Source organism: Pantherophis guttatus, chromosome 4 (genome assembly GCF_059756535.1).
Source record: "Pantherophis guttatus breed Tessera chromosome 4, ASM5975653v1, whole genome shotgun sequence".
Taxonomy (NCBI): Eukaryota; Metazoa; Chordata; class Lepidosauria; order Squamata; family Colubridae; genus Pantherophis; species Pantherophis guttatus.
The window spans coordinates 138462328-138475517 of record NC_142066.1 but is presented as its reverse complement, the minus strand read 5'-3'; positions in this window follow the sequence as shown (position 1 = coordinate 138475517).

The following is a 13190-nucleotide window of genomic DNA, read 5'->3' as shown; positions in this document are numbered from 1 at the left end:
TATATCAATTATTAACAATTAGTAGTACTTAATTTTCTAATAGCAATAATCAGGCATTTATCAATAATCATTTAGATGCAAAATTTTATAAACATCTTAACTTTTATATTCCACCATTTATCTTATTCACTTAATTACTTTCAATTAAATTGTTATTTAATTTCTCACAATTATAATTGATTCTTAATATTTTTATATTTCAAACTGTGAAATTCTTATATATATATATATATATATATATATATATATATATATATATATATATATATATATATATATATATATATATATATATATATATATATATATATCTCAAGAGCCTTAGTAGTACAGTGGTCTAAAGCACCCTGTTATTAAGATCAGCTGCCTGCAATTACTGCAGGTTCGGATCTCGCCAGGCTCAAGGTTGACTCAGCCGTCCATCCTTTCTAAGGTAGGTAAATTGAGGACCCAGTTTGTGGATGCAATAAGCTGACTTTGTATAAATATACAAAAGGATGAAGGCTATTGCTTAGCGCATTGTAAGCCGCCCTGAGTCTCCGGAGAAGGGCGGCATATAAATCAAAAAAACAAAAAACAAAAACCCTAACCTGGTCTTTCAACAGTGCTCTCATTGCTACCCTTAACTCCATCTATCTTGTTTTCATCCTCTTTTCTTTTGTTCCATCTTTTCCAGCATTAGAAACTTTTCCATGTCTTCACATAATGTATCCAAAGTAGAATAATTAGAGCCTGATCCTTTGTGGCTTAAGTAAGAATTCTGAATTGATTCCTTCAGTTGTTTTCTTACATTTTCATTATATTCTCAGAAGTTTTCGCAAACACCAAATTTCAAAAGCATGAATAATTTTGCTATCCTGATTCTCCCAAGTCCAAATTTTGCTTCCATAGATTATGACAGGGAATACCATGATATGTACTATTCTGATTTTTTAAAGTATAGAGATACATCATGGCATCTGAATAGCTTTTCCAAGGCTGCTCCACCAAGTGCTTATCTGTTCCATAATTCTTGACTGATTGCTCATTACTGTTGATGGTTGATCCTAAAAAGCAAAAGCTATCCAACACTTCAACATCTTCATTGTTATTGCATCTGTTGTTACTATTTTGGTCTCTTTTATACATAATATTACTCCCATATATGCTTTCATTATTACAGTTTGCCAAGCAATTATATGTTTAATTGTCAGAGTAGTGTTAATAGCACAATAGATTATGGATATTTGTTCCTTCAGTTTTAAAATAATACTCATCTTCTTCCAATCAAGCTTCCTTCAATGTATATTCATCATATAGTATAGTTTGGCTAAATTTAGGGCATGTCAAATTTTTAAATTAAGGACAGAGTCAAATTTTTCAACTTGACAGAGGCAAGAACCCTTGTCTCACTCTTTTGCTGACTGGTTCCCGTTTGCTTTACTATTTTTCATTTGGAAAATGCATTTTTGTCCTGAGTATAAGGTTTACATGAGGATAAGAAGTAGTTATGGAATTTCAATTTTCCTAGAATATTTCATAGCTTGACATGATTGACACAATTAAAGGCCTTATTATAATCAGTAGAACACATACCGTATTGACTTATATTTTATATCCTTTGGCTTTTTCAATGGTACACACCAACACTAATGTTTTTTGTTCCTTTTCTAAAACCTTGAACATTTGGCAGCATCTTTCCCTTGCAGGATTCTAAACTACATTGAATGGCCCAAAAAATCACATTATGCTTGGCATGACTCATGAACCTAGCATATATATTACGGTAGTAAAGGTAGGTTCTACTTACCTTTATTACCAGTTCGCAATGGGGCTGCGTTGTGAACTGGCATGCACAGAAGCGTTCTGATGACGTTGGGGTCGGTGGGCGGAGCCTCCTGCCAGTTTTACTACCGGTTCTATAGAACCGGTGCAAACCGGGGGTAACCCACCCACTGATGTAGCTTATTAAACCGAAACAAAATCATTGGCATTACAATTATTCAAGCTTCTTTAGTCATTGTGAAGGGTAGTAACAATATAAACTACTGATATATATATATTTTAAAACCACATATAGGATCCTAAAGTCAGAATATCACTAAGACAATTTTTAGCAAAGCATCTGGTTTGTGCTAGAAATTGTTTTCATTGTGTTGCCCAGGCTGCAGCTCTGTAATTGGCACACAGTCACTTTTAGAATGGGAAGTCTTGATTACAAAATCTCACCATCTGGTTTACTTATGGTTTCATACAGATTGGATTTTCATACAGAAAGAACATCAAAGGGATTGTGACAGGACATTCTGTTTCAAAGCTCTTCGAGAATCCTCCACTTCTCTCCTGCAGCAGTCACTTGCAAAAATCCCAATTAGTGGCAATTGCAAAACTGGTTCTATTATGAAAAATAGATCTTGCTGTACTCTCCTAAAGGTTGCAGTTTTAAAAGCAGGACGGATGGAAAAGATTAATCAACTTGTGCATCATATGGAAATGTAATGACATAAACTTGTCAGCTTGAAGCTGGATCCTAAAGACACTGAGTCTTTAACAGTGGACTGACCCTGTATAGCAATCATAGTGAATAATAATACTTATCAGAGAATCCCAGGAGGTAAGTGCTGGAAGAGGTACTGAATATCATCTAGTTTAATCCCGTGCTTAGTACAGGAATTTGTTACTGCAGCATCTTTGATGGACAGCCATCCAGCCTTTGATGGGCAGCCATCCAGCACCTTCCATTGCTGAGCAACTTTAACCATTAAGACATTTTTCCTATCCAACCAAACTCAATTTCTTTGTAATTTCCTTGTATTTTGTTTTGTCTTCCGAACAATATCTAAACAATTCTGCCTTGGATTTTTTTTTTAACAAGGCAGAGCTTTAAGATAGTATCATACAATATCTCTATAGCCTTTTCTTCTCTGCACTAAATACATCTAATATCTCCAACTATTCCTTGTAGGGTATTTTAAAATCCCAGACGGCTTATCATCTTAGTTGTTATCCTTTGGACACTCTCACTTTCCTAAAATGCAATCCCGAGAACAGCATTTAATGTTCTATATGTTTTTGACCAACCCAGAATAGAAAAGAAAAACTTTTCCTTATTATTATTATTAATAATTTATTTATTTATTTTGTATACCGCCCTTCTCCCGAAGGACTGGGGGCGGTGAACAGCCAGCAGATAAAATACAGAAAATACAAAAATTAAAACAATATTAAAAACTAATTAAATTAATTTGGCCCACAGTTAAAACACCCCCATATTAAAAAACCCATAATTTAGCAATTTAAAATTAAAACAATTTAAAAAATATGGTCAGGTCAGCCCAGCTTGATGAAACAAAAACATCTTTAAGGCACAGCGGAAAGTGCGCAGATCAGGGATCCGCCATATCTCTGGGGGCAACTCATTCCAGAGGGTCGGTGCCCCCACAGAGAAGGCTCTCCCCCTTGGGGCCGCCAGCCGACATTGTTTGGCCGACGGAACCCTGAGGAGCCCCTCTCTGTGGGAGCATATTGGTCAGTGGGAGGCTACTGGCGGCCATGTAGAGAGCATTACAGTAGTCCAAGCGAGACGTAACGAGGGCATGACTGACCGTGCGTAAGGCATCACGATCCAGAAAGGGATGCAACTGGTGGATCAGGCGAACCTGATAAAAAGCCCCCCTGGCCACGGCCATCATATGCTCTTCCAAAGACAGCCGTGTATCCAGGAGGACACCCAAGTTGCGAGCCCTCTCTGTGGGGGCCAACGACTCGCCCCCAAAAGTCAGCGATGGTACCAACTGACAATATATCAGGATCCTGGAAGCCACAGCCACTCGGTCTTGGACGGGTTGAGCCTGAGCCTGTTCCTCCCCATCCAGATCCGCACGGCTTCCAGGCACTGGGACATCACATCAAGGGCATCATTGGGGTGGTCCGGGGTGGAGATGTACAGCTGAGTATCATCAGCGTACAGATGACACTTCACCCCGAAACCACGGATGATCTCACCCAGCGGCTTCACATAAATGTTGAACAGAAGGGGCAAGAGAACCGACCCTTGCGGCACCCCACACACAAGGCACCTCAAGGTCGATCTCTGCCCCCCTGTCAACATGAACTGCGACCGGTCGGAGAGGAAGGAGGAGAACCACCGCAACACGGTGCCCCCTATCCCCAACCCCTCCAGTCGGCACAGCATGATACCATGGTCGATTGTATCAAAAGCCACTGATCTAATAGGATCAGGACAGATGAACAATCCCTGTCCCGAGCCCTCCAGAGATCATCCACCAACACAACCAATGCCGTTTCCGTGCTGTGCCCAGGCCTGAAACCCGACTGGAACGGATCTAGATAAACCGTTTCCTCCAGGAACTGGGGAAACTGTTGCGCCACCACACTCTCAACAACCTTCACCACAAAGCGAAGGTTGGAGACAGGACGATAATTTGCTAATACAGCCGGGTCCAGGGAAGGCTTCTTGAGGCTTCTTGAGGCTACCTTGAAGGCTTCCTTCAAGGTGGCGGGGAAGTTACCCTCACTCAGAGAAGCATTGATAATCCCCTGGAGCCAGCCTCGTGTAACCTCCCGGGAGGCCAGTACCAACCAGGAGAGACCCGGGTCCAGTAAACATGTGGCCGCGCTAAGCCTGCCCAGAATCCTGTCCACGTCCTCGGGAGCCACAGGGTCAAACTCCTCCCAAATGATATTCTCAGGGCCCGCCTCCGTCACCCTGCCTGAAACTACCCAGTCAGAGTCCAATCCTTCCCGAATCTGAGCGATTCTGTCATATAGATATTGCACAAAATCTTCAGCTCTTCTGGATCGTCCCTCGCTCCCTGATGGAGTAGGGAGCAGGTCACCCTAAACAGGGTGGCTGGGCGATTATCTGATAATTATCTGATTATCTGATGACGCGATAAGAGCGGAGAAATACTCAGATAATCCTGAAATTCATGTTGAAACAGTTTAGGGTACTTTATTTTATTTTTCAATTATTATTATTTTGCAAGTACAAGCCATGGTTGACTAATACTCAGCCTATGATCTATCAAAGGAACAACATACTTTCTGCATGTGGAACTGTCCATTAAATTCTACCATTCTATACTCATGCCTTTGAGTTTTTTCCTACCCAAATATGGATTTCACATTTGTCCCTTCTGAAATCCATCTTACTTGTCCCTTGTTTTGTCAAAGTAATTCAAGTCATGTATAAATATGTTGAATACCATGAGCATAAAAGTGGAATCTTGTCGAAAAAGGGCTGTCAAACTCGCGACCCGTGGGCCGGATATGTCACGCACTGGCCATGCCCACACGTGATTTAGCGAAGGGGAAAAAAGTCCCAATACGTCACGTGACACCACCGTGATGCCACAAGTTTGACACCCCTGCTGTAGAACAACATTTGAATCTGACACAGAACCACTGACCTACTATATACTCATTGGGTAACACTGTTTAACTAGTTTAATGATAATATACTTTTTGTCCTCTTATTTCTCAGAATCTAATGATAAATTCCATTGATTGCTTTGATGACATCAAGGTTCACTATGATCAGTACATTTCAACGGTTAATTAAACTAGTCACTCTATCAAAAAAGAAGATCAGATTGGTTTGGCATGATTTATTCTTGATAAGTCCATTTAATTCCTGCCAAACAATACATCATTATTTGGTATTTACAAACTGTTGGCATCATAATTTGTTCCAGAATTTTCCCTGGTATATTTTGTTGGTTTTACAAATTGAATCAAGACATACCCAGGGAGTTTTTTGGGGAAGGAAAGTGATTCCAGTCTGCTCATGGTCTACTGAAATTGTGCATTGTTCAATTAAAATGCTTACTAAGGGCAATATTCACTAGTTTTATGTGCATGGAGAAGTTAGAAAACACACAGCAATGTTTACATGGTGTTTGGCAGTCCTGACACTGAAATTTTCTACACTCTACATTTTAATTAAACTAAAATATTAATCTCCTCTGTGTTTAATCCTGGAACGATGCTTATGAGAGTTTTCATTGAGCCATATTTTATGGTCTTTCCTCTCAAAGTGTATAAAGAAGAAAATCGTTACAGAAACATTTTGATAAGTTTGGAGTAATGAAAGGAGAGAATGCAGGGAGATTGGAGTTGATTTTAGGGTTCTAAGCTTCTACAACCAATTATAAAACATTGAATGTGTGTGTTTTTCCTGCATCAATTTCCCATTCTTTCTATTTCTGGTTAGGAAAATAATGGAAGAAGTAATGGGAAAACACAGGAGCTTATATATGAAAGACACCAGCATTTGATAGTGAATTTGGCAGATGTATGGAGGGAAATACACGAAGAAGAGGCCCAATACACCTTTTACTCCCATCCGCATAATTCTTGGTCAAGATTGGATATGGTATGGATGACCCCAAATATCAAAATAGAAGTAGAAAAAATTGAGATAGGCACAAACCAATGGGCAGACCACAATCCACTATTCATAAACTGGAAAGAGGAAAGAAGACATAAGAGATGGACGATGAACCAAAGAATATGTAAAGAAAAAGAATTTAATTTGATGTTAGAAAAGGAAGTAAAAATATTCTTTCAGATAAATAAAATAGAGGAAACCTCTTTACAAAACACATGGGATACTTTAAAAGCATATATAAGGGGCCTAGTAATAGCATATACAAGGAAAAAGAATAAAGAGAAGAAAAAACAATCAGAGAAATTAGAGAAAGACCTAAAACAAATAGAACAAAAACTCCAGGAAAAGCCCCAGGACAAAATAATAAGAGAAGAATGGAAAATTATTAAGCATAAATTGAATTTGATAAACCAAACAGAACTAGCCCAAAAAATAAAAATGGCGAAACAAAACTATTTTGAACACGCAAATAAAATGGGCAGATGGCTAGCCTATAAACTGAAGAAAGAACAGAAAAAAAGAATGATATACCAACTGAAAGACAATAAAGGAGAAATTCAACATAGTAAAGAGGCCAAAAAAGAAATCATTAAGAAATTTTATGCAAATTTATATAATCAGGAAGAAATAGAGGAAGACAAGATAAAACAGTACATAGGGAAATCAGGAATGCCAAAAATTACAGAAGAACAAAGAGCAATTCTCAATAGACCAATAACCAAATTAGAATTAGATGAAGTACTGAAAAAGCAAAAAAACAATAAAACACCGGGACCCGACGGGCTATCAGTAGAAATATATAAAACAATGCAAGAAGTACTGGGAGAGAATATGTTGCGATTATATAATGAAGCTATGGAAAGACACCAGCATTTGAATCCTCCTATTTTCCTTGCAGCCAAATAAAATTCTGTGAAGCAAAGTGAATCCAAAGTAAATACCCCATCTGAAATCATCCATGCTGTAAAACACAGTTAGTTTACACTTGGAAGATGCCATTTGGATCCTTCACATCATTCCGTAAACGAGGCAAGCATGACTGCATAATAAAAACTTCATCTAATATCAGTCTGTCCAGAAATTTTTCAACATGTTCCTGAAAAGTAAACAGAAATATTTGCCTAACTTGGGAGATAATCATTGCTCAGCTTCTGTTTCTGGCTACTTCCGTGTATATAATTTGGCAATAAACTATGTCTAGTAGAAAGCCACAATACGACTACTTACATAACATGCTAAATGAAAGCAACAAATCACATTACGGCTCTTTCCCACTTGCAACTAACCATAGTAAGAATATCCTCACTTGTTTCATGACCAATACATATATTTGCAATCAAATTTTGTGTGCCTGACCATAATAACACACTAGAGTAAGAGCAATGCTGGCACAGATGTATGAGAAAACTGTGTTGTGTGAGGCAGCAACTGATCATGTCCACGGTATCTCTCTCAATTATGTCCACTTAGTGCCATTTCATTTAACAACCTGATTGGTAAAATGAATTCAGTCACTAAATGAGGAGTGGATGTATGTCATGGTAATTATTTTTATTTGCTAAATCAATTTTCCACCCAGCCTGGGCAGCTGATTCTCAGGCTGAGAAAATAGCAAGTGTGTGCGTGTTTGTGTCAAATGACTAAACCTGTTAGGCTAACTATCTGTCAAGACCATTGTGATGCAATCTGGTACTGGTAAATTGTCTTGCTGTTGTCTAGTGGAAAAGATAGGAAAATTGGGACTGACAGCAAAATCTATGCAAACTGCCCTTGGGCTTACCATAAAATTGTGATTTACACAAATCCGGGGCATAATGTTCTTGGGTTTTGGTTTAAGTTTCAATGGCTTCTTCAGCATGTTTCATTTATTCAAGCCCAGTTATTTGGGTTTACATTAAGTAATAACTAATTAATCATTTCCTGTCTTGATTACTGCAATATGCTCTACAAGGGGCTGCCCTGTAAAAGTGCTTCAGTTTGGTTCAAAATATGATGGCCCACATGGTTTTGTGCAAATCTAGATTTACATATGTGTCATTTCTCTTGTGGGAGCCCTATTAGCTGCTGATTTGCTTCTGGGTTCAATTCAAAGTGTTATTTGTCATCTTTAAAGCCCTACATGGTCTATGGCAGACTATTTGAAGGACCTCCTTTTTCCAAATCAAATCTACCAGTTACACTAGTGCAAAAAAGAAGATGTTATGAGTCTCCTCATCTAAGGAGATCTATCTAGTGCAGGGGTGTCAAACTCGTTTTCATTGAGGGCCATGTCAGGGTTGTGTTTGACCTCGGGGTGGATGGGTGGTCGTGGGGGGGATGGCTATGGTCAGCTTGACATCACTCATGTCGGGGGCGCCTGTGGTGGGTCAAGTGCTTGACTAGCAAAAACAGGCTCCCGATCTCCGTTTACAGCTGAGACGGCCTCCTGCAACTCTCTGCCAGGGAAGACAGAGCTTGGGAGGGCCACATGCGGCTTTCCCAAGCTCCGTTTTCACTGGCAGAGGCACCGCAGACTGGTCTTCTCTGTTTCCAGGGCAGCCCCATGGGCCAGATCTAAGCACCCTGCGGGCCGGATTTTGACACCTGATCTAGTGGTACCAAGAAGAAGAGCCTTCTCTGTGATCCCTCCCATCCTGAGGAATATCATCCTTACAAAAATAAGATTGGCCCCAACTTAAAACTCTTTCAAAAGACCTGTGTTGTGGCCCCGCCCTCTGAGCCTATCTCATCGGAGGAAGAAGGCTCCGAACATGAGGGAGAGTAGTCAGCCAGGCCTCCCTCTCCAGGCCCCTCCCCTCTGGCACTGTCTCAGGTGCCGGCCGAGGGAGAGGAGATTAGCCAGGAGCCAGGTGTCTCTGATGAGAGCGAGGAAGGAGAGCTGTCGTTCCTGGATGCATGCCAACGAAGGCGTGATAAACGATTGCAGCAGTTAAGGAGGCGTGCTAGGGATTAGAACTGAGTCACTGGACCACACCCCAGAGACTATATAAGAGAGGGTCGTGGCTGGTAAAACTCTGTGACGAACAAAAACTAGCTCTGGCTAGTCACTTGAACAACGCCTGAAGCTGCCGAAGGGATATTGTTTTGCTGGACTATTTACAATGCATATGTAATGTTATGTTATCTGTTGAAGTAAAGCTCTTGGCAGACGGTGCTTATATTGTTGCCAAGTTTGAGATAATGACCTGTGTGCGTGCCAAGTACTTTCTTAACCCTCGGCTGGCTGTGTTTGTGTGTGTGTGGAGACGGGGACAGAACAACCTGAAGACATGGTTCTACCAGCAGACCTTGGGACTCCAGGGCGATATGGAGCCCATCAAGTGGTTGGTTTGATTGTTGTTGCCAGGGAGTTATTGGGTTTTGCGCTGGGTTTTTATTTCTGCAAGATGACTGCATTCACTGTGAGTGAATTGAGTGGCCATATAAATTTAATAAATAAAAACATTTTCATGGAGATTCCCAGGCATATATACAGAAAGGTTTGCCAATCATACCTAGCCAAAAGTTCATTGTTTATGATTAGGCACCCTGGGGTATATCTGAATCCTGCAGGTAACCTTTAATGTGAATTCTATTATTACTGTTGCTATTGTAATTATGGATCAAATCTTGTGATATTGCTAAGCCTGTAAAGAACATGAGGCTCGAGTACTTTTATAACAAAAATTGATCTTACGGCCTTGTGATTTCTGATGTTAAGTGCAATGTATTGAGCCTGCTCAGTGGGGAAGCCCCCTGTTGGGGGAGCAAGTAACATTCCATTCTATGATTGGTTAGCCATCTGACAGCTGGTATATAAGAGCTGTCAGACAGAGTTCGCGCGCGCAGTGTTTCCGAGGCAGCTCTAAATTCGGGCTGTCAATTGTTCAGATTAAATGGTTGGTTACCTCAGACTCTCAGCGTGTCCGTCCGTCATTCCAATCCAGCCGGTATTAACCACTGGCGACGAAGGTGGGATCAGCTCCACCAGACCTGAGTGAATGAAGACACAGAAGGCAGTCATAGCCGGCTAAGCATTGAAGTGAGTCAGTTATGAGAGTTACAGCAGAGGCGTATAGTAAGCAGCGGTAATGGCATCCGCACAGACTTTTCCTCCCTTCAATCCAAGTACCGAAATGTGGGAAGCTTATGTGGCACGTTTTTACACAAATCTGACAACTGAGCGCAAACGTGCATATTTCCTGAGTTTCTGCGGTACGGAGATGTTCGACACTGCAATGACATTAATGGCCCCACAATCTATACATACAGGGACATGGGAGGACTTTATGAAAAAGCTTAAAAGGCACTACACACCAGCCCCCTCCAGAATAGCCCACCATCAGCATTTTTATCACCGGGATCAGAGCCCAGGGTCCAGGGGAGACTATAAATCAATAAGTCGCAGCTCTGAGCAGGGCAGTGCACCATTGCGATTCGTAAATTTAGAGGACTACCTTCTCAAGAGGCTCGTCAGTGGGGTGAGGGACCAGAGCCTCAAAAGATGATTGATTGCGAATCACGATCTAACCTTTCAAATGGCCTTGGATGAGGTGTGCGCAGCGGAGTTGTCTGCATTGTCATTAGCCGAGTTGCCCCGCGGACAGAGCCCACCTAAATTGGGAAGGGACGCCACGTCTGTGAATGAAATGGCTGGATGGGACCTGTGATTCTGACGGAGAAGCGAATGTATGCTGCTTACAGGAGTCAAAGAATAAAGTTTCTGGCCCGGGACTTGTGAGGGGGGAGGGCCGACTGAATGTTTCAGCTGTGGGGGAAATCACCCACGAGCCAGTTGTAGATTCAAAGACGTGGAATGCCGCCGCTGTGGCCGCAGGGGCCATATCGCCAGAATATGCTGGGCGGCGCAGCCGCAGTTAGGGTCTCGTTTCCCTCAGGACGGGGAGAGGTAACATCGTCCTAAGCCGCCAAGGGAGCGAATTCGGAATCAGCGGGACTCTTCCGTTGTAATTTAGTCATGCCACCAAAATGTTAAGCCAGCAGAAGATTCACCTCACGGTGCATATTGAGGGCAAGCCGTGCCTTATGGAAGTAGACATGGGTTCCGCTACCTCAATCGTGTCCTGGAGTACGATTAAATGGCTGGTTCCTAAATTGGCTAAATGACAATTAGATCCCTGCGCCCTCCTGTTAAGGAATTACCAGGGCGCCAAAATTCCTATTCTAGGAAGCGGTACCTTAAATTTTACTCAGAATTTAAGAAATTCAGTGGCCGTTTGTCACTAGTGATCATTGATGGCCCTCTACCTAGCCTCCTGGGCCTTAATTGGTTCGATGCCCTGGGCCTTATCATCCAAGGGGTTCATGCCATTATGTCGGAACTGGAAACTCTATGTAAAGAATTTTCAATGACAAGCTGGGCAAGTACACTGGAAAACCGATTTCCTTTAGTCTGGACCCTCGAGTACAGCCGTGCCGGCTCAAGCCGTGCAGAGTGCCTTTTGTGTTACGTCCGAAAGTGGATACAGAATTTGACAAGTTAATTGTGCAAGGCATCCTGAAACCTGTAGATCACGCGTATTGGGAAACCCCTATTGTCATAGCAATGAAGGCGGATGGCTCTGTCCGTATATGTGCGGACTACCAAGCGACAATTAACCAAGCATTATAGTCCCACGCATACCCTGTCCCTGTGGTGCAGCACCTGTTGCACTCACTAGGGAATGGCTCTGTTTTTGCTAAGTTGGACTTGGCACAAGCCTACCAATAGTTGCCTGTGGATGACCTGACAGCTGACGCACCGACTATTGTTACCCATCGTGGCGCGTTCCGGTGCCGCCACCTCCAGTTCAGCATCAGCGTTGCCCCGGGAATTTTCCAGAGCATGATGGAGCGGTTGCTTCATGGAATTCCCGGGGTTTTCCGTATTTCGATGATGTGCTGGTGTTGGCTACCAGCACCACCGAATTGTTGGAAAGGCTCTGATTGGTCCTCTCAGAATTTAAACATGTCGGTCGCAAGGTGAAGAAGACTAAATGTCTTGTCGCTGTTCCCCAAGTTGAGTTCTTGGGCTTTTTAATTGACAGCAAGGGGATACATCCGACCGAAGCGAAGAGTAAGGCAATCCTTGACGCTCCACCGCCCGCCAGCAAAGCCGAACTCCAAGCCTTTTTAGGCCTTTTAAACTTTTACACCATTTTTCTTCCGCACAAGGCGTCGGTCGCAGAGCCACTACATCACTTGTTGGATTGTGGGGCACCTTGGACCTGGGATGCTAAAGCTGCCACCACCTTCGTCACTGTCAGACGACTGCTCGTCTCCAACTCTGTCCTCGCTCACTACTGTGAGACCCTTCCCCTAATTCTGGTGTGCGATGCATCCCCATATGGGGTGGGCGCTGTCTTGAGTCACCGTTTCCTGAAGCCCCCATGGCATTCTTCTCTAGGACCTTTGCTCCCGCGGAGAGAAATTATGCACAACTTGACAAGGAGGCGTTAGCTTTGGTAACGGGGGTAAAATGTTTTCATGATTACATCTACAGCCGCCCTTTCAATCTGGTTACAGACCATAAGCCATTGCTCGGCTGCTGGCTGGGGACCGCCAAGCCCTGCAGTTTCTCTCTCCGAGATTTACCAGGTGGTCAGTTTTTCTGTCCGCCTATAACTATACCTTGACTTACGTACCCAGAAAGAACCTAGCCCACGCCGATGCCCTCAGCCGGTGCCCGATCCCCACGTTCCTCTGCGACCCAGCCCCAGCATCGGCCGTCCTTTTGATTGACAGTTCGCCATTTGCGTTGACCGCATCTGACGTCGCTCGAGTTTCCGCTCGCGACCTGGAGATCTCCACAGTCCTGAAT